Raw genomic sequence first — 20,952 nt, forward strand, 5'->3', positions numbered from 1 at the left:
TGCGCTAGTGAGACCCTTGGGAAACATGGAACCTGGCAGGAGAGTGGGACACACATGCACACACACACTCACACGCAGGGACACCCCAGGGTGGGTGCATTTTGGAAAGGGATCCCTTTGCTGTCAGCACCTGGGAAGGGCTGAACTTGAAGATTAGCAGGGTCGGCAGGGCCGGGGGGTGCGAGAGGTGGGATGGAAAGCACCTGCCCTGACACATTTCCTTGGTGACAACAGGCCTTGGTGACAATGCACAGGCTTCCTAATCAGCTGAGCAGATCTGTGGGACAGGCACTGAGAGTACGCTGGGGAGAGAAAGCCCGAAGAAGGGAGGGAGCCAGCTCCAGTTTGCTAAAAGAGAGATTAAATTTCAGCCCCTGAAGGAAAACAAAAAGTGAAAACTGAAAGCGAGAAAGACTAAACCCTGGGTTTACTTTTCACGCAAATTTTCAAAAAAATGCATCCCTGTCTTTTCTTATGACCATCTGCGGAACAACAGGCCCGGTGCTTCTCCATCCACGGCCGCCAGGATGCTGCCTGGCGCAGCGGGCATCTTCCTGGCCTTTCTCTCTGGACAGAGTGGTGGTGGGAGAGGGAAGCCTGACCCTCCACGTTCTGTCTGATCCAGCACAGCTGCATCTGCTCATTCCTGAGAGCCGGACGAGCTTCCTGAGCCCTGGGCTGAGATTCTGTACCATCTTTGCTGCAGCTGTAATTTTAACAGGGGGAGCCGGCTTGACCCTCTCTAATCTTTACTCCAGACGCCTCGAACTCTTGAGACCACTGCGCATGCGCTTTTAAGGGTTTTTCAGCTGTGCTTCTGAGAAAAAGGCTCCATCCAAAGTTTAAAAAAAAGGAAAGGAAAGAGAAGAGAAGAAAAAAAAAAGAAAAGGAAAGAAAAGAAAAGAAAGAAAAAGAAAGGAAAAGAAAGGAAAAGGCAAGGCAAGGCAAGGCAGGGAGGGAGTTAGTGACACAAGGGCCTGATTCCAACCACAAATTAGTTCTGTAGCTTTAACATTTACAACAGCAAAAATAACATTATCCCCTGCTCACCTACATATGTCTTTGAATTCCTGTTCCCTTTATGGGGCAGAATGATGGATACCATGCCCCTCTTTCTGCTTTGAACTGTGGAAGAATTAACTCAGAATTAAAGGGTAAGAAGCTTGTGGGGGGTGGAGGGGGAAGGTTTGAAAATCCATTGCAACTAGTCTCAAAAATGCACATCCATTTGTTTTTTTTTTCTGAAGACCTATATTTGAGGGATGGAAGGGAGCTGTTTTATGAATGGATATGGATCTGACACACGAACGCGTGGGATCCGTCTGCGGGCCTCGTCTGGGCCAGCTGTGACATCTGGCTCTTGTGAACCTGGCATATTGTGACTCACGGATACACAAATAGTCATCTTTGATAGCGGCCACTTGTGACCCCGACAAACAGTGTCAAATGCCAGGGAAGCGCTGTGGCCACCCCGGCTGAGCCGCTCAGGCCCCTGCTGACCCTGCTTCTGTCAGGGAGAGAGTCCCGGCTCCTGGGCTTGTCTCCCGCCATGACCCCGGCAGCCGGCCCCGCGCCCTGGGCTGGACAGTTCACAGCTCCGCACACCCGGAGGTGAGCTGTCCCCGCAGGAGAGCCAGGTGGAGGGCACGCAGCTCTGATGGCAGATGGTCCGGATTTGAACCCAGCTCAGCCATGCCTCAGCTGAGAACATGGCAAGTGATTTAACTTGCCTGAATTTCAGTTTCTTCATCTGTTTCAAAAAAATCATAAACAAGGGAAAATGTAAAGTAATTCAAATAGCTAACCTTCACTGAAATTTCCTATGGGCCAGGCATGGTTCTAAGCATGAAATTATTTCAGTTCAAGTGTCTCAAATATGATGTGGTTGGTGCATTTGCCAGTGAGGAAGCTAAGAGTAAATGCTGTAGTAAATGCTGGCGTTAGAATTCTCTGTGCTTTTTCTGAGACTCCAGAGCAGGGAGTCTCCACCAGGGTAACTGTGCTCCCTGGGGGACATTTGACAATGTCTCGAGACATTTTTTTGGTTGTCGCAACTGGGACAGGGGAGGGGTGTGACTTGTATTTACAGGTTTGAGGACAGGGATGTGGCTTAACATCCCACAATGTACAGGACAGCCCCCCACAACCACGAATTACCCAACCCCAAATGTCAACAGTGCCGAGGCTGGGAAACCTCGCACTGGAGCCTGTCCTCCTGGCCACCAGAATGACTCATCTCCTTATCCACGTAACGTCCATGAGGAGGGGTTTGGGAGGATAAAGTGGAATGACGCATATGAGCACCAAGTGCAATGCCTGGCACATAGTAAGCGTTCAATAAAGCAAGCTGCCTTTGCTGCCGCTGTTGCTACTAAGATTTTCATCCCCAGCCTCCCGTCTCTGTCATCAGCAATGTCTCCAAGGCTACCTGGACCTTGGTGTCATTTCCCTTTGCCAGAAGGGCCTGTAAGGTATGGTAAGAAAAGACGGAGTGCCTTTTCCTTCCCAGTGCTTGCTGATTTGCCGATGCTGGTGTCCCCCCACAGAAAGCCTTCTGTGTTCAGGTCCCCACAGGGACACCTGGGACCTGCAGCCTGGGAGCTTTGTTGCAGAGGTGGCCCTTGACTACGCTGCTCGTGAAGATCGCCTGGGGTGGCCGGGCTTGCTCTTTTCCAGGGATGGAGAACCAGCAGGTTCATCCAAGAACGGGGAGTGCCAGTTGTCCGAGGGGTTAGGACGCTGGTTTCATGAATGAAGAACGTTTCGTAAGTGAAGACTCATAAAGGACACGGGTCTTCCTGTTACGTGTCTAGCCCCTGTCCAATTCTAGGACATCTCCGAAATTCTCTTTTTCCCTGGAAGGTGAGTGGCTCAGGAGACAGTACATAAAAAACTCGAAGGATTGGCAAACACTGCACAATAATTTGAGGGGACTTGAATTTTCTCTTCAATTTGCACCTCCTTTCAGCCAGGAGAGCAACTTGGAGCCCCAAGTGAACATCTGTCTTTATCGAGAGCTGCTGAGAACCTGTGGCTAAAATGCACCTTGTCCTGTAGGTGGCCGTCAGCGAGGCCAGAGGATGCCAGTCCCAGCTTCCTCAGGGCTGCTCCACTGGCCACTCCGCCAAGTCAGGGTCTGGGAAGCTGAGATGCTGAGGCCAGCAGGTAATAACACAACTGTCGTGCCTTCAGTCAGTGTCTCCCCTGTGCTTGGCACTCTTCTAGCAGTGTCACATGCATTCACTAATTTGATCTTCATAATAACCAGATGAGAGATTCTCTTTTCATCCCCACTTTAGATACGGGGAAACCAGCGCACGGAGAGGTTAAGCAATTTGCCAGTGGCGCAAAGATAGAAGTGACGGAGCTAAGAAGTTAACCCAGACCGTGTGATGCCAGAGTTCACAATCTTGGCCACAAGGATGAGCTGCCTCTACCTAGAAGGGGTCACAGGTCAGCCAGCAAAGGTGGGCAAAGTTTCCAAAGATCAACAAATCAAGGAGGTCAAGAGACAATATTAGTCCCTGAAACACAAACTTCGGGCACCTGGATTTTTAATAAGTTTTAAAAACTTCCTATGAGGGGCAGGAATTGGTGAGTGGGTACTTCTAGCTGTGGATGAAGGAGGTTTACGCGGGTGTGGTTTCAGATGGGAGGAGAACCAACCCACTGTCATCCTGACCAGGGTCCGGGGAGGGAATCCGAGGTTGCAGAGAAAGGCTGAAGTGTTGCTCTAGAACTGTGAACTACTTTGCACCCTAGCAAGGTATTCACACATGCACATCTTCCATGAACCACTCTACACATTTTCGGAGCGCGTGCTGCATACACAGGGAACCAGTCAGTGCGTGTGGGTATGTCAACACCCTTCTTCACAACTGCTACAGGAAGAACTGACCACATGCTCTCTGAATATAAAGGGCAGCCTCGTCAGAGAGATGCTTTTAAAATACAGAGTTGCTCTGTAATGCTGTCATATGTTAGAGCTGTTTAGTCCACACCTTGAAGGATTCAAGGATCTGTAGGGACTGAGTTGGGCAGAGAAACTGAATTGAATCAATGTCCCTGAAAAATCCCTTGCACACAGGTGAGGCTCTGGGGTTCTGGCCATCTCTGAATATCATTTCTAGTGCTTACTAAACTGTAATTAAACAATACCTGACCATTTTTTGATTGCATCACCTGTTAAATGAAAATGCTGGTTTTAGTCACCTGCCAACCCACCACCCAATATCCAAGAAAGGTGGCGAGAGAGCTCTGTAAGTGCACTGGTGTTCTTGAGATCATCTTGATTATATAGTTATCAATGGTATGAGTCCTTTTACGTTCTTGGAGCTCACATATCTGGCCATGGGCATGTGTCTTAGGCTGAGACTTAGATTTAAAATGAGACTAGAGACTAGAAGGATGCTCTGGACTCTGTGTTTCCTGAGAATTCACATAGACTTGCCTTTACACAGCTTCTTAAGCTTTTCTAATCCCTTTTTGTAACTAAAGGCCATGCAGTTGCAGAACAAATGCCAGGATGACTGGGATGGTCTGTGTGGCTACAGTCACTGCCATTTCCTGAGAGCCTCTACCAACTCCCAAATCTGCCACTGCTGTCTTCGTCCCTGCCTGACTCGTCATGGCGGCTGCCTGGGAAGAACCACCATTTTGTCATGTCTAGTGGACAAGTCCCAGTCCTTATCTCACAAAATATTTGCACGATTCGACATAGTTGCCCACTCCCCCTACCTCAATCCTGTCTCTGTCTTTGACTTCCATGATTTCACCCACCTCTCTGAATAGCAGGTCATTCTGCTGCTTTCCAGCAGTGATTTCTCCTCTCCACTCCTCTACCTGTACAAGTGCTGCCTGGACATATGAACTTGGAATTTCCACAGTAATCTCAAACATAGTTTGTCCCGAACTTAATTCATTTTGTTTCCACCCAATATTGGTTCCAGTCCATGATTTCTGTATCTCGATGAGCATCAATGCTATTTTCCTGACCATCTGGTCAGATAAAAGGGAATGGACAGAGACTCAAAACTTTCCTCATCCCCCCCAAATCCTAGGAACCACCCAGTCCTACAAATAAACTTTTGAATGTATGTTGACTCCTTTCCCTTCCCACAATCATTTTCTTGGTTAGCACACTGTCATTTCACTCTTGCACAACTGCAATAGTGTCCTTTGCTACTCTTCTTGACTCCAGCATCTCTCCCTTTTGAAACCATCTCCATCACGGTCAGTTAGGTCTGGGCTACGTACAGTCTTTAGGTCAAAGGCCCTTGCATTCTAGATTCCAAAAAATGTTGCTACTGTTAAAACATGATCACAACATAGACCAGTATTGGCATAAAAACAGACACATAGATTGATGGAACAGAACAGAGAATCCAGAAATAAACCCATGAATATAGGGCCAATTAATTTACCACAAAGGAGCCAAGTACATAATGGGGAAAGGACATTCTTTTCCATAAATGGTTTAAGGGAAACTGGATAGCAAAAGAATGAAACTGAACCACTATCTTACACCATACGCAAACATTAACACAAAATAGATTAAAGACTTGAATGTAAGACTTGAAACCATAGAACTAGAAGAAAACATAGCCAACAAGCTCTCTGACACAGGTCTTAGTGATGATTTTTTCAAATCTGACAACAAAAAGCAAAAGCACAAAAGCAAAAATAAATAAATGGGACTATATCACACTAAAAAGCTTCTGCAAAGCAAAGAAAACCATCTGCAAAATGAAAATACAACCTCCTGAATGGGAGAAAATATTTGCAAATCGCTATCTGTTAAGGGGCTAATATCTAAAATATATAAAGAACTCATATAACTCAGTAGCAAAAAGAAAAAAATCCAATTGAAAATGGACAGAAGATCTGAATAGACATTTTTCCAAAGAAGACATACACATGGCCAACAGGTACATGGAAAGATGCTCAACATTATTAATCATCAGGAAAATCCAAATTAAAACCACAATGAGCTATTACCTTATACTGGTTAGAATGGCTATTGTCAAAAAGATAAGAAATAACAAGTGTTGGCTAGGATGTCTAGAAAAGGAAACCCTCATGCACTATTGGTGGGAATGTAAATTAGTACAGTAACTATCAATAACAATATGGCGGTCCCTCAAAAAATTCAAAGTAGAACTACCATATGATCTAGCTATTACACTTTTAGGTATTTATCTGAAGAAAAAGAAAACATTAACTTGAAAAGATGTATGTTTATTGCAGCATTATTTATAATCACCGATATATGGAAACAACGGAAGTATTCATCGATGAATGAATGGATAAAGAAAAAACATACATATATGGATATATATATCCTTACATATATACATAAGTCAGACAGAGAAAGGCAAATACCGTGTGACCTCTGTTATGTCTGGAATCTCAAAAAACAAACAAACAAGCATAATAAAAATAAACACACAGAAAAGACACGCTCATAGGCACAGCGAACAGATCGGCAGTTGGGGTCAGAGAAATAGGTGAAGGGGGTATTAAAAAAAAAGACAGTCTATGCCCTTCACTCAGTTAACTGCACAGTACTATTTTAAGTGCCACTCAGCATTTCCTAGCTAAAATTTTTTTGATTACAAAACTAATTAAAGCATAGTTACAGCATAGACTCTGAGGTAGACAGTTTGGATGTTTGTGCATGTGTGTGTGTGCACGCGCGCGCACATAGACACGTAACTCCAAGTACACAGAGTTAAAGTGTCAGTTTACAAGTTTCTAGACGCGTATTGGTTTTTTTTTTTTTTTTTTTTTTTTGAGGGGGTACTCTACAGTAGAAATCGAGAAAATCAGACAGGCAGTTACATGAAAATTAAATTAAAGTTAAATTACATTAAATTAAAATGTAAGCTCCTTGCTCATGATCCCTTGTTACGCCTCACAACACTTAGCAAAGCACCTTGTTTAACGTGGTTGGGTTCAGACCCAGCAAAGGGGGAGCTTGCATTAATCAAAAGCAGATGCGGGCAGCTGAGCCTTTGCAGGCTCAACTCTGCCAGTTGTTGAGCAGAAAATGGAGTGGATTTCAGAAGCAAAATATCTGTGTGTGATGAGTTGGAGTTTGGGGAGTTTTTATTTTTTCGATTTTTTTTTTTTTTGAATGGAAAAAAAGGAGCCCAAAGGAGCCAAGGAGATGCTAATAGACGAAATGCTTTGCACATATGGGATGGAAAATTGCACTCGGTTAAGTCGAAAAGCAGCTTCTGAAGAAAGTATTATGGCTGTGGATTCACAGGTGCCTGACCCGCTGGCCTCGCTGCATCACTGCATCGTGTGTTTGACCCTGGTCCTCCACTCCAGCCGCCAGACAGGAAGATCATATTCAGGGAGGCAGAAACTTCTAGAACTGCTTGGAACCGCTGCTCGTGCCAAAGAAGGTCCCCTCCTTCTCAGCCTTTTATCCACACACAGGAGCATTAAAGAACTAAACAGCTCTCATCTCAACTTCCTCCCAACCTCACTCGTCTTGGCTCATCCTCCCCTGAAGAGCAGCTGTTTTTCAGCTGATGTTCAGCTCACACACTCTGAGTGGAATGACTCGATTTCTAAAGGAAAGAGCTCTTTTCCTCTGGTTTGTTTTAATTTCTCCTAAATATCATTCCTACAGAAGGACCCCACTTTACACACCTTTAATTCTCCTCAGGAACATATGGTTTATGCAGCGCAGTATAAATCCAATATTTGCAAATTGAATCAGGGTTGACATTCACCAAGAAAGGATGTCATTTAAAGAGAGCATGTCAGGAATCCTTGTAATTCTTATTTTTTACATTTTTTTTCTTTTCTTTTCTTCTTTATGGTTTCTTTCTCCCTGAAGCAAAGAGTCCTTCGATAATGCAAATGATTGATTTTCTTCACTCTTTTTTCCAGAAAACCACACTCCATTTTTTATAAGCATAGTAGATCTTCATTGATATGCACTGGGATTTCTCCAAATGGGACACCCATGTGTTCGCAGGCAACAGTCACTCTTAGGTCTGGGGACAGCTTCATGTGTCTCCCATTCTTCCAGCTTGTGCTTAACTCTTCAGAAAGTGGTGACTGGGTGGGGATGTAATAGTTACTAAAGATATTTGAACTCATACATCCAAATGAATGCCATCACCCTCCAAGTCATCATGTTGGGACAGCCTAGAACGTTCTGGCACAGTACTTTGGGAGTTGTTTTTAATTCCAGTTTGGAAATAAGGACAGTCTGCCAAACCTATAGTCACGGTGCACTATAGTTAGTTCCAGGGACACTGCAGTCCTGCTGGGTCCTCAGGGCCTGGTGATCAGAAAAGCTGGTCTTCGGAACCGGTGACTCCCCCCTCTGTCCCACCAGTCCCTTCGTCTCTGCATTTCCTCTACTTTAGAACTATCAGCAGCGAAACATAATAGTACCTATTATACGCCAGGCACCGTTCTCAACACTTGACATAGGAACTCTACGTAGGAACTCATAGAATTGATGAGCATCCCCATTTTGCACAAAGAGAAGCTCAGGAACAGAGAAGGGTAGGCTATGCAGAGGCAGAGCTGGGACTCCCAGGCTTAACCAGCACACAACATGGCTGGGGGGCGGGGGGAGGGCCGTGTCCGACCCGACCCCTGACCGTGAGCACTGTCAGTTTGTCAGCATCCTGCCACAACAGTAACGACTAATGTTTATTTTGCACTCAGTAGATGTGAGGTTTTGCTGTTTTATCTTATTTAATCCTTACAATACTCCTTACAATCCTTGCAACTATCATCATTTACAAGTGAGGAAGCCAGTTACGGAACCCGCCCCAGGTCACAGAGCTATCTAGTTGAGGGGGTAGGGGTTCTACCTGCAAAATTTCCCCACTGTGGTGTGTAGGGTTAAGCTGAACAGAAAGAAGGAATCGGGTCTCTATTAAAGAAATTTCAGCGTAGGGGGATGGGTAAGAGGTTTTGAAGACAGGGTTCTAAGTCCATGACATTTTATCATGCAAATTTGACTCTTCTTACTGGATTCACCCCTCCCCCAACTCACACACACATACACACGCATGCGCACTGATGCACACACGTGCACACCATATACAGGCATGTATGTGCACATAGACTAAAAATAGCTGCTTCATGAAAGAAGACCTTCCATCATAAAATGTAGAACTCTCACAGCACGCTGGAATATGCCGAACAAAACACTGTGGGGATCCGCTCCCTCCACAGGCAGGGCTTGGCAGGCTGGTTTGTGAGGTGGGTGGAGTCTCAGGGCTCGTCCTTGCTGCTGAAGGGAGAATGAGCTTGTTCAAGTACAGGTGAAGGGAAGGCCCTATTCCCTGCAGGGACCAAAAACCACGTCAGCCCCCAGGGGAGTCCCACTGCCCCTCACATCCTCCTGTGGTCTCCACACCAGCAAAGGAGGTCTCCCTCCACCCCTGTGCCTGGCCCTGGAGCCTCGCTGTCTGCCTCCATTTGAACTTCTCTCTGACCCCCACACTGGTCACCCCCTACACTGCCCACCCATCTGTCCTCAGCTGCCAAGGTCAGACCCTCGCCTAGACTTACCCAGCAGGACTCTCCCCACGCTTTTGCCATTTCAATCTTCTGAACTGCCTATTCCTACACCTTCTTAAAATATGAATTTGTTTAGGTTATTTTCTTACTTAGTAATTTACCAAAGCTTCCCATTCCTTAGAAGAACACATCCTAATTCCTTAGCTTATCACTCCGGGTCTTTTCTCATCAATTGCACACTGAAGTCCCCTGTTCACCCTAGTGCCCTTTCCTGGCACCATGCACCCTGCTCTCTTGTTCCCTGGGCGACTTAATTAACTTCTAACATGTGGAGAACTTTTCTTCCTTCATCAGGCCATCCTGTGTTTCCTTTGGTCCCCAGTTTCTCTTCAACTCTTGAGTTCCTTTGGCCGAGGCATGACTTACATGTGCCTCTTCCATGAGGCCCTCCCTGGTCCTCCACCCCAGACATTATCACGTGGAATCACACGGAGCAGCACAGGGGCAGCCTTCATATTTCACTTAGTGTGGCCAGAGCCTGTTCCAGACACTTCACGCCTTGTAACTCTTCTGATCACCTCAACAGTGGTACTCTCATTTTATAAATGAGGAAACTGAGGCCCAGATACGTCATGGACCTCGGGGTCACATGGTGGTAAATGGTGGAGCCTAGAACTGAAGTCGGGCAGACTGACTCTGACTTAGCCTCTTTTTTATTAAAGTGCTCACCCCAGTATCAGGCAGCACGAAGTCCGAGGAGGGCAGGAAATGGTCTGTATTAAATTTCGTATCTCACGACACCTCACACAAGGTGCTGTGGTGCGTCCTTATGACTGAGGGAAGATGTACTGATGCTTAATTCAAATTTAGGAAATAATAAAGAAAGCTTTCCTGATGAGTCAGATCATCCATTCCTGCCGCCTTGGGGTGGTAGAGGAAAGCCAGAGGCAAAAACGTTCTCGATGATAACTTTTGTCTGACATTTACTTTAGCCCAAAGAAATGTTGATGGAGGAAATTCTTAGGACTCTTGGAGTCTCTATCAAAGCAGATCTAAGCGTCACCCTAAACTACATGGGGCATCTTTAAGCCTCATTCCTTAATTTCAACGTAGACTTCACTCTCGAAGTCCTGCAGGACCCAAGTGAGCCGTCAGTTTCCCCCGCACACACCACGTTCACCTTGGCATTTCCAGGGTCATGGCAGAAGCTTCAGGGTTCACCTGGGCCTCCTGGGAGGTTAGGACCCAGGCTGCGCTGCGTAGGTATGCGCTGTGTGGGGCTGAAGTGACGGTGGCCCCAGAGGGGAATTCGTCAGTCTTCATTTCACTGCGTGGAGACAATCAAGCCAGAATATTAATATTGTGGTAATTGCTTCCCCTCTTCGTGTTTACAGAGAGAGAGAAACAGCTGGGGCGGTTGACATCTGAAACAGGAGCGGCTGATCGTTACTTGTGCAGCAGATGGGCTTGGGTTATGAACAAGCAGCAAATGTGAAAAAGAGATTCGCCGGGTTGAGCCAGGCTTGCTTCGTGCAAAACTGGTTAACCCTTGCTGCTTGCCACTGGTCCAAGGTTTGGGTTGCCAGGCTGCTCCTTTTCAAGGTCAGAGATCTGATACCGCCCGATGTGACAAAGACTGGAACCAAACTTCCCTGGGGAGGGCTCACTAGAAGAGCTGATGCCTATCTGAGGAAGAAGTGTGAGTTCAAGACACAGCACAGACCCACCACGAATGGCTGGAAACAAAGCTCCTAGCAGGTGAGTAAATCAACACCTCCCAGGTGGGGAGGCCTTGTGAGGAATCGGGAGTTCATCAAATGGGGATGCTGGACATGATGTGACTTGCAGGATGTCAGAACATTTCCATTTTCCACCAATACCTCCCCGGCTAACTTCTCACGAGTGCCTGCAGTTTTATATCTGGGACAGTATTCCTTCATGTTATATAACTGAATGAAGCTCATTAAAATGCAATGTCCTTGAAAGGGGTGACATGTTGAAACTTATCAGCATTGGATAATAGCATATGTAAATTAGTTTGTCAGAGGCTTTCCAAACTTCATCATTCCCAGCTCTCAGAGATCAGCTCCTTCTGGACAAATGATGGAGAAGAGGTTAAACTGAGGAGGGCCCTTGAGCGTTGTGAATGCCTTGAGCATCTGGTTTTCCCCAGCTTTACCACTTACTAGCTGTGTGCTCTTGGGACAAGTCTTGACCTTGGGACATGTAACCTTTAGGATCGATCTTCATTTGAAGAAATGTCAGAGTCATAATAGGTACTATAAATAGGTCATAGGAATTTGTGCAGATCAAACAGGGAAAAGACTGTGAAAGTACCTTGAAAACTGTGAAGTAATATACAAGTGTAAGGTAGTAAAGGTGTGGTGATGGTGGTGGAAGCAGTGGTGTAGATAACAGTAGTTCTTATGATGGGAGATTTGGAACATTTCAATAACGACATACAACATTCGGGGCTGGGGGTAAATAAGAGCCTGGAACTCATTATGTCTCAAATATCCAACACCTTCACTAAAGGAGGCATAAGATGGCTAAACAGAAACAATCCCTGAGCTGCAGTTATAGAGGAGATTCCTGCCAGCATTACACAGACAGGGGCAAAAAGTTCATATTTCTGTTTAATATTGGAGGATGCTCAGACCTAACCCAGGGGGCAGAGCTTAACTCCTTCCATGGCCACTAAGGGCAGAGAATACAAAGCAGGAATCTCAGGGGTAATTTGGAACCACACAGAAAGAAGAGCTGGAGGGGGAACGGAGAGAACGCCAATCCCCCAGGGCCCCAGGCTGAGTAGGGCGTCAGTATTTCCAGATGGGACTGGTGGGAAGTAAAAATTATTAGCAATTCCTGATGAAGACTGTCCTTAAAATTAACTTTGAGCAATGTCATCAGCAGGAACTATGAGGAAAAGCCCTGACACAATAAAATGGAGCCAGGAGGGAAGATGGCCTGGCTGAGAAGAGCGCCGTACACAGGTGGAGTGAAGTCAGCAGAACTTGACAGCAGATATCGCAACACCAGACCATCCCCAGCCTAGGAGTCCCCAATGACTCGTAAGTGAGGAAGAGCTGCAAATTTATAGAAGAGCCATTTTAAAAAAAATCATTGAATGATTTAGATATATATATTAATTTGCATTGACTTGTATATTAAAATATAATTCTTCCATCTGCAATAAATCTCTTCTTTTGTTGTCATGGGACCTCAAGTTGAGGAACACCTACAGGTATTTCTACAGGTAGACCTGTGGCCTGGTGGGTTGGCTTGGCGATTATAATCAAGATGTTAATGGCTAGCGTGCACAATTGTAGGCCAGCAGCTCATGTAACAGAATGTTACTTCAGCTGGGCTGGCGACTTGGTTTGCTCCACAAGACACCAGATTACATCCTGAGTTCTCCACCAGTTCCAGCTCCAAAGCTCTCACCATTTTTACCTCGAGCCTTCACTTCAGGGCACTGTCACAACTTCACTCATGCTGGCTCCCCACCTGTCATGATGTATATATGACCACTTGAGTCTCTTAACTGCTCTAAGATGAGAGAAAGTGCTCTTAGGTTGAGCTTTACTTTGGGTCTCTTTCTTAACTCCTGAAGGAATGGAATCTCAGAATTGCCTGTTGATTCTTACATGTTAGGAAGCTGAGGTTCTTAACCCCTAATTCATTTTTTTCTCTTCCCCTACGCCTTTCCTTAGGACTTCTTCTTGTCCTTTTGTTGTTTATCATAGCACATGTTTTAGTGGCTCCTCTTACACCTGCTGGTTTAGAATTCCAGCCTTTTCCAAAAGGCCCCACAATCAAGTCTTAGAGTCATCAGAGAGTTTCCTTGTGTTTTCACGGTCAATTCTCTCCAAGCTTCAACCACCCAGTGTCCTAGCCCTCTCTTGCTTTAGCCCCTCCCATGTCACCTCTTTTATTCTCTCCGATCCCTCACATGGGCTGCATTCACCTTGAGGTGCTGACGTCCTTGGCGTGCTAAAGCTTAGCTCCATGGCGAATTCTCCATATACCAAAGTTGCCAAGGACCCCTCCCAGGAATTAGAAAAATATTCCTTATCTTACTTTTGAGTGACCCTTAGAGGAGAACCAAAGCCAAACTTTTGGTGCCTCAAATTATTCAGGTTATTTAGCAACCAACCTCCCCCGCCCCATTTCGTTACTGCCTCTCCAGAACTGGGCAAAATGTGATGCTGAATGCTTGGCACATCCATGGCCCCCAGCAAAGGCCATGAACCACGGAGATCTCTGTTGCACAAATGAATCATACCACGTGGTCCCACTAGCTGGTCATACCTGTGGGCCAGGGATGGGCATCAGGGCCAAAGGTAGCCATGTAGATAGAAGTCAGCCAGCTGGCAGACTGGGGAGATGCTCTGGTCAACAGGGAACTCATACCAGATAGTGACTAACTAGCTCATTCCTTGGGGAGTTTGAACCCAAGCTACATAGTGACTTGGTGACTTGACTGCAGAAATAGGGAAGGGACACAGCACCCCAGTGGCAGAGCCTTGGAGTAATCACAGGCCTGCAGCTTGGGAACACCAAACATACCAGGCAGCAAGGTCTCTGTTTTGTCCTATACGACATTTCAGTCCTGGTAAAGAACGGTTCCTTCCCTTTGCATCCTTATAAGAGGTAGCTCCCAAGTAATAAGAACTGGAGTGCATCCATTCTCATCTGAAAGATTCCAAAGACCTGCCTCCTGTGCCATTATCAATAGAGGAAAGTCATGTCCCCTCCTCCACCCTCCTGTTTGCGCAACATAGGATTTATGTGTCCTTAACCGGCTGCTCCTGGAAAACAGAGCTCCTTGTTTCCTTAATCCCTTTGATACCAGAAATTAGAGCTCATGGAGGGAACTGAGAGCCTCAAACACGCCTAATGCAAAGCCAGGCCCAGCCTAGGTGCTGTCCCTCCCTTCTCTGTGCGGGCAAACTCCCCACCAGAGCCAGGGAACCAGGAACTTCGGGTTTAAGTGGTGACAGCAGAATTGCGCCCAAGCTGAGTCAGCCGCAGCCCCTGGCGTGTCCCCAAATGAAAGGCATGGCAGGTTGAGGGTTACCTAAGAGAGGACCTTTTTAAACAGTCTCCTGTTAGGGATGCTTTGACAAGCCAGCCAAAGCGCCTCCTCCCTCTTGCCCCTCCTCATCCCAGCAAACGACAAAGTGCAGGCTGTTGCCTCCAGGTGAGCACAGTCCTGGGGAAACAAGGAAAGCAAACAAATACTCAATGTGGTTGACGGGTTCCCAGGCTCCATTTCAAAGGCAGTCCCTCATGACTCTGTTTGTTTTTCCCAGCATAGGTGTTTGATATCGCACAGACCTATTCTGAGAGTTCCAAGGAGAGAAGTATTTAGTTTACCGTGTGTAGCCAAGAGTTTCCCAGTTTGAAAAAGGGAATAAGTTATCTGTCCACTGGGTATATTTAAAAGCCCCTGGTTGTGCTGGTATCAAGGTACTGATGGGACATAAGAGAGTTCCAATCAGGTATCCACAGGAAGCACCTTCTGCAATGGCCTTTACCAAGACAACTTCCCGGCACTGCCCGACCTTGGCTGGAGGGCAGTCTCCTCGCTGCTAAGTCTCCCATCTTTCCCAGCCTCCGGTGTGGGAGAAGAAGGTCAGGTCATAAAGTGATCGCCTATGCAGGTAAATGTGGAGAAGATTAAGGAAATTTTAGAGAAAATAGAAGCATGAAATGACGGTAATACAGGGACGTGCCGACACTTGGAACTCTCAAAACGCTCCCCCACTTTGCTCTGACCCAGATCTGATTAAAACAGCAGGGGAACTTTTCTTTTGCTTCATTAACTCTCACCTAGGCAGGTACCAAAATGAGCAAGAGTCAGCTGTTCAGGAGGGAAATAAGGAAATCTGCCTTCAACTGTAAGGAAAAATATACAACATCCATAGGGCTTGCTGTGGTTCACAAAGGGACAGAAATGGAAGGGTGGAGCCCCCAGGGAGGTGGGCAGGCAGAGGGAGCTGCACCTGTAAGTCCAGTGCTGCCAGACGCAGCCTGGGGCGGCCACGGGGATGATGGCAAGGCCTTCTGTCCCCTCCCATGGTGGGCTACATCCTCACCACTTCCTCTTGTCCGGAGGCCAGCAGCAGTGACCCCAGTGAGCCTGCTCTCAGAAGTCAGCTTCAGGAAGGTAGGAGCAACAGGGTACATAGTATGTCTTCTGACCACCCCTTGAGCATTCGCATTTTAACAGAGGAGGTGGTTTTAGTCTCTAACTTACTGGAAAAAAAAAGGTGCCTCAGTTTAAAGTCTTACAAAGGGACTTGTACTAAAGTCAACCCACCATGGGCAATGACACCTGTCTAACGATTAGCTTAATCTGGCACTTCGTTCCTGGAATAGAAGGTAGAACTCACTGTTAGCCAAAACTTTCTTTAAAAAGTCTAATCAATTAGAAAACAACAAAGTCCTTCCCTCTGTCCACCAGCATCCCCGAGACCAAAGCCCAGCCGCAGGCCACGTGCAGGGAAGGGCCCCAGGCAGGTGCCCGCAGGCTTGGGGAGGCAGTGCTAGCATTTAGTGCAGCACATTGGAAACTTTAGATTATTCTAAACTTGAAGCCATTGCAAAGCATGACTGACAATGGCAACCAGGGTGTGAACTGTCTTCACATACACTGGCCCTGTGTTTGAGTGACAGACAATACCTGCGCACCAAGCGTGGGAATCCCTCACCTACTACTGCTATCAGTGAATGAGTCACAAGGTCTACAAAAGAATATATTTCTAACCATGGGGCCAACCATCCAAACCACTTGGACAGATGCCGCTGTCCTGGGCGTGTCCAGGTTATGTTTTTCTGAAGTGAACAGAGCCCGGGCAGAGCGAGAGGACCATCTGGGAAGGGGGCCCAGCCACAGAGTTCGCACCGAGCTCCTCTCCTTCTGTGACCTGCAGCGTGGCACTGCCGTCGGCCAGGGACACCAGTGGGAGTCAGATAGAACTCTTGTCCACCGTGCTTACTGTAAGCAGGCACTCTTTGAGACATCAGTGGTGTCACATAATCCCCATCTTACAGGTGACGAAACCGAGGCTTAGAAAGGTTAAAGCATTTGCTTAGCTCTACACCCACAGACTGATTGAATGAATACCCAAGAGGGGACCGCATATTATGAGAGAGTTAAAACCGTAAGAACGAAACCTGATTGCCAAGTTACAAATCTTATAGTATTATCAAATATATTTCCTAGGTGTTCATTTACATCCCTGTGACTTGCTTGTTTTATGGTTGAGAGGCTGTGCCTCTTAATTCCCTTCACCTAATTTCACCCATCCCGCCACCTCTCCCCTCTGGCAAACACCAGTTTATATTCTATATCTATGTGTCTGTTTCTATTTTGTTTGTTCTGTTCCTTTACACAGAGAAGAAAGCCACCAACAGAATGAAAAGGTAACGTACTGAATAGAAGATATTAGCAAATCACATATCTGATAAGGGGTTGATAACCAAAGTATATAAAGAACTCATACAACCCAACTGCAAAAAAAGAAAAAAACCTGATTAAAAAATAAGCAGAGGAAATGAATAGACATTTTTGCAAAGAAGATATATACAAATGGCCAACAAGTACTTGAAAATCTGCTCAATGCCATCAGTTATCAGGGAAACACAAATCAAAACCACAACGAGATATCACCTCACATCTGTTAGAATGGCTATCATCAAAAAGACAGGCTATAAAAAACATTGGCAAGGACGCAGAGAAAAGGGAAGCCTTGTACACTGTTGCTGGGAATGTAAATTGGTGCAGCCACTATGGAAACCAGCCTCAAAAAATTAAAACTAGAATTACCATATGATCCAACAATCTCATCTCTGGATATACATCAGAAGGAAACGCAAATAGGATATTGAAAAGATAGCTGCACCCCCACCATGGTCATTGCAGTATTATTCACAATAAGAAACAATCCAGTGAATGAGTAAAGAAGGGTGTGTGTGTGTGTGTGTGTGTGTGTGTGTGTGTGTGTGTGTGTGTGTGTGTGTATACACAAACAATGGAATAGTATTCAGCCATGAGAAAGAAGGAAATCCTACCAACATGGATGGACCGTGAGGGCATTACACTAAGTGAGACAAGCCAGAAAAAGATAAATACTACATGCTATCACTTATATTTTAATCATTTTTTAAAGCCAAATTTAGAAACAGAGAGTAGAAGAGTAGTTACCAGGGGTGGGAGATGGTAGAAATAAGGAGAGGTTGGTCAAAGGGTATACACTTTTAGCCATCAAATGAATAAAATGAAGAAAGTCAGAGGATCCAGTGTTGGCAAGCGTGTGGAGAAAAGGGAACTCTCATGCACTGCTGATGGGAACATAAACTGGGGCAGCCACTGTGGAACACAGTGGGGTGATTCCTCAAAAAATTAAAACTAGAACTACCATGAGATCCAATAACTCCACTCCTGAGTTTTTATCCAAAGAAAACAAAAACACTAATTAGGAAAAGTATGTGTACCCTTATGTTTACTGCAGCATTCTTTTCAATAATCAAGATATGGAAACAACCTAAGTGCCCATCAATAGATGAATGGGTAAAGAAGATGTGTATATACATACACACACACATACACATACACACACACAACGGAAAATTACTCAGTCATAAAAAAGAATGAAATCTTGTCGTTTGTGACAACATGGTTGGAGCTTGAGGGCATTATGCTAAGTGAATAAATCAGAGAGAGAAAGACAAATACCATATGATTTCACTTATCTTTGGAATCTGAAAAAAATTTCATAAGTCATAAAACTAACCTATAATGATATTACCTACATTTAATAAATAAAATGTCTTTATAATGTTCAAAATTATATAATTTTCAAAAACTGTTAGAAAATATTCTCATGAATTTTTAAAAATAAAAATGGGTGTAATACAATGTATTTATTCAGTTGAGTCCCATTTTCTTGTTCTCACTGATGTGTTTAGACCTCTGATTGTATCCTTAGGATGCATCCTAGACCAGAATTAGTGGCACAAAAAGTCTGAACTCTTTAAGGTTCTTGACACTTATGACTTAATTGCTTTCCAGGAAGATTGAAATGGTTTTCTTTCCCATTAGCAGACTGCAGAATTCCTGTTTCCTGTGTTGACCATTTGCAATTTACTTCTTGCCCTGAGAATGAGCAAACCATCTCCTTTAGTTAGAGTTCTTTATAAAAATAAGTTATTTTTTAATCAAATTGGAAATAAAAAAGCTTACATTTGAAGAATATTAAGCTTCAGATACTTGTTGTAATTCTTTTCCCAGTTTGATGTTTATGTTTTCCTAGGATGTGCTGTGCACAGCACAAGTAACTTACCAATCATTTCCTGCATAATATCTTCTTGCATATTTTCATCTTTTCTGTTTCTTCTAATTTTAGAAAGTTTGTACCCACTCCAAGGTCAGCTAAATATTTAATAAATAAAAATTAACTTCATTTCCTGCCAAATCAATTTCAGAAACCACATTTATTGAACAATCCCATTGATCCATTGGTCAATTTTTATACCAGTAATATACCATTTGTACTGTTGTTGTACTAAAATATATTTTAATATCTTTTAGAGTAAGTCTTAGCTGTTCTCATCTGCTTTTTCTTCCATGAACTTTAAAATGATTTGGTCAAGTTCCAAGAACAAAAGAAGACAGATCATTGCTTCAGGAATTTGTGCAAATATCAAACCTATAAATTGTTGGTCTATCTATCTACCTGCCTACCTACCTTAGTTTTGTGCTAACTTTAATTAGAATGCCTTTACTGTTTGATCACTAAGTATGATGTTTAAAATAGATGTTCCTGATTATGATAAGGAAGCAGCCATCCATTTCTACTTAAGTCCTTTGTTTTAAAAAAAAAAATCACATATGGTGTTGGAATCCGTCCAGTACATTTTCAACATCTATTGAGATGATCATATGGTTTTCTCATTACTCTCTTATATGGACTCTCACTCTAGTTAAATTAATCTGCTTGCTCATTTTTTAATTTTATGCTCTTGTATGAGTCCCTTCTTTTTAAAAAAAACTTGATGCTTGATGCTATTCTGTATTCATCAGGAACTCTAGGTGCCAGTGATGGAGAACCAAACTGCACCCAGCTGAGACAGAAAAGGAACTCTATCTGATGACCTAACTGGAAAGTCTAGGAGCAGAGTTGACTCAGGAACCCAAAGGGTGTCATGAGGGTTCAGTCTGGCCTTGCCTAGTCCCTGAAACTTCAGATTTTCATCCTCACAGATACGAGCCCAAGGGGAACAGAGCTTTACTTTGCCAACGGCTCTGACACAGTCTTAAGCAATGGTCTCTTTGACCCCAAATCTTTCACATGCTCAAGCCTGTACCAATCACGGTGGCTGAGTAACGCTGACTGACTGAGGCTTAGGGTACTAGTCCACATGGAGACTGAGAGTGGGGTGGACTGAGAGTAGGGGAGGGTTTCCACAGGGAAAATTAAGGTGCTATTACTGAAAGAGCAAGGATGGATTCCAGATGGACGTAACACATGAAGTGTCTGCTCTATACCTTTAATAGCTGGGAACCTCCCAGGACTGAAGAGCTGAAATAATTGGTTTTCTTCTGACCATGTTGTTTCTTCACTTCCCCCAGCCCGCTGGGCTTTTACCTCCCTTCCGTGGGACGGCAGCCCTCCTCCACCAGTCATGTATACAACTAGGGTCCTAGAACGCCACAGCTCAGTCTGCTTTTAGCCTGAATTACTTCTCTGGCTCAGGGCTAACTTGGCATCCGTCTTAGGAGTTGTGCTCTTTGAATAGACCCTTGGTGTGCTGACCACAAGGCTGTGGGGTAGGGCACAGACTCCCTGGCTTCCCCCTGCTTGGTGCTGGGGTCTCCTGCTGGACAAGGATTCAATTGCTGACCCTAATACAAGTACAAGGGGCACAAAACCAAAAGAAGTTACACGGTTCCCAGTTTTTATGAAATCTTTCCCATTGTGCTTCCTGATTCAAGGTGCTGATTTTCCTTGCTAAGATAGTAGGTTGCAGCTCTCCTGTTTTTTTCTGAGCCAAAAAGCTCCCCAGACCATTTTCCTTCTGTCACTGCTTCCCCACCTCCACCGTTTTCTTCAGTAAGCCCCAAAGGGAGCTAGCACCGACACTAAACGTCGTGCCTCGCAGTTTAGAGTGGTACTTGGCATTAACAAGAGTCTCTCTCCAGGGACACCCTCCGCAAAGGGCCTCCACCCAACTCAATCGTTATACATTTGGAGTATTTCTGAGGATTACAAAGGGAAACCCACCCAAGGCTGAATGGAAACCACTTCTAGTCACCTTTAACACGTGAAAAATTCCATTAGAGGTAAATACATTGGAACTTCCTACTCACAGAAGTGTTGCAAAAATTAGAAATTAAGATTTAGAAGCTGAAACTACCCTTTGAAAGACATAAGAGTGTGGTGG

Source organism: Camelus bactrianus, chromosome 7 (genome assembly GCF_048773025.1).
Source record: "Camelus bactrianus isolate YW-2024 breed Bactrian camel chromosome 7, ASM4877302v1, whole genome shotgun sequence".
Classification (NCBI taxonomy): Eukaryota; Metazoa; Chordata; class Mammalia; order Artiodactyla; family Camelidae; genus Camelus; species Camelus bactrianus.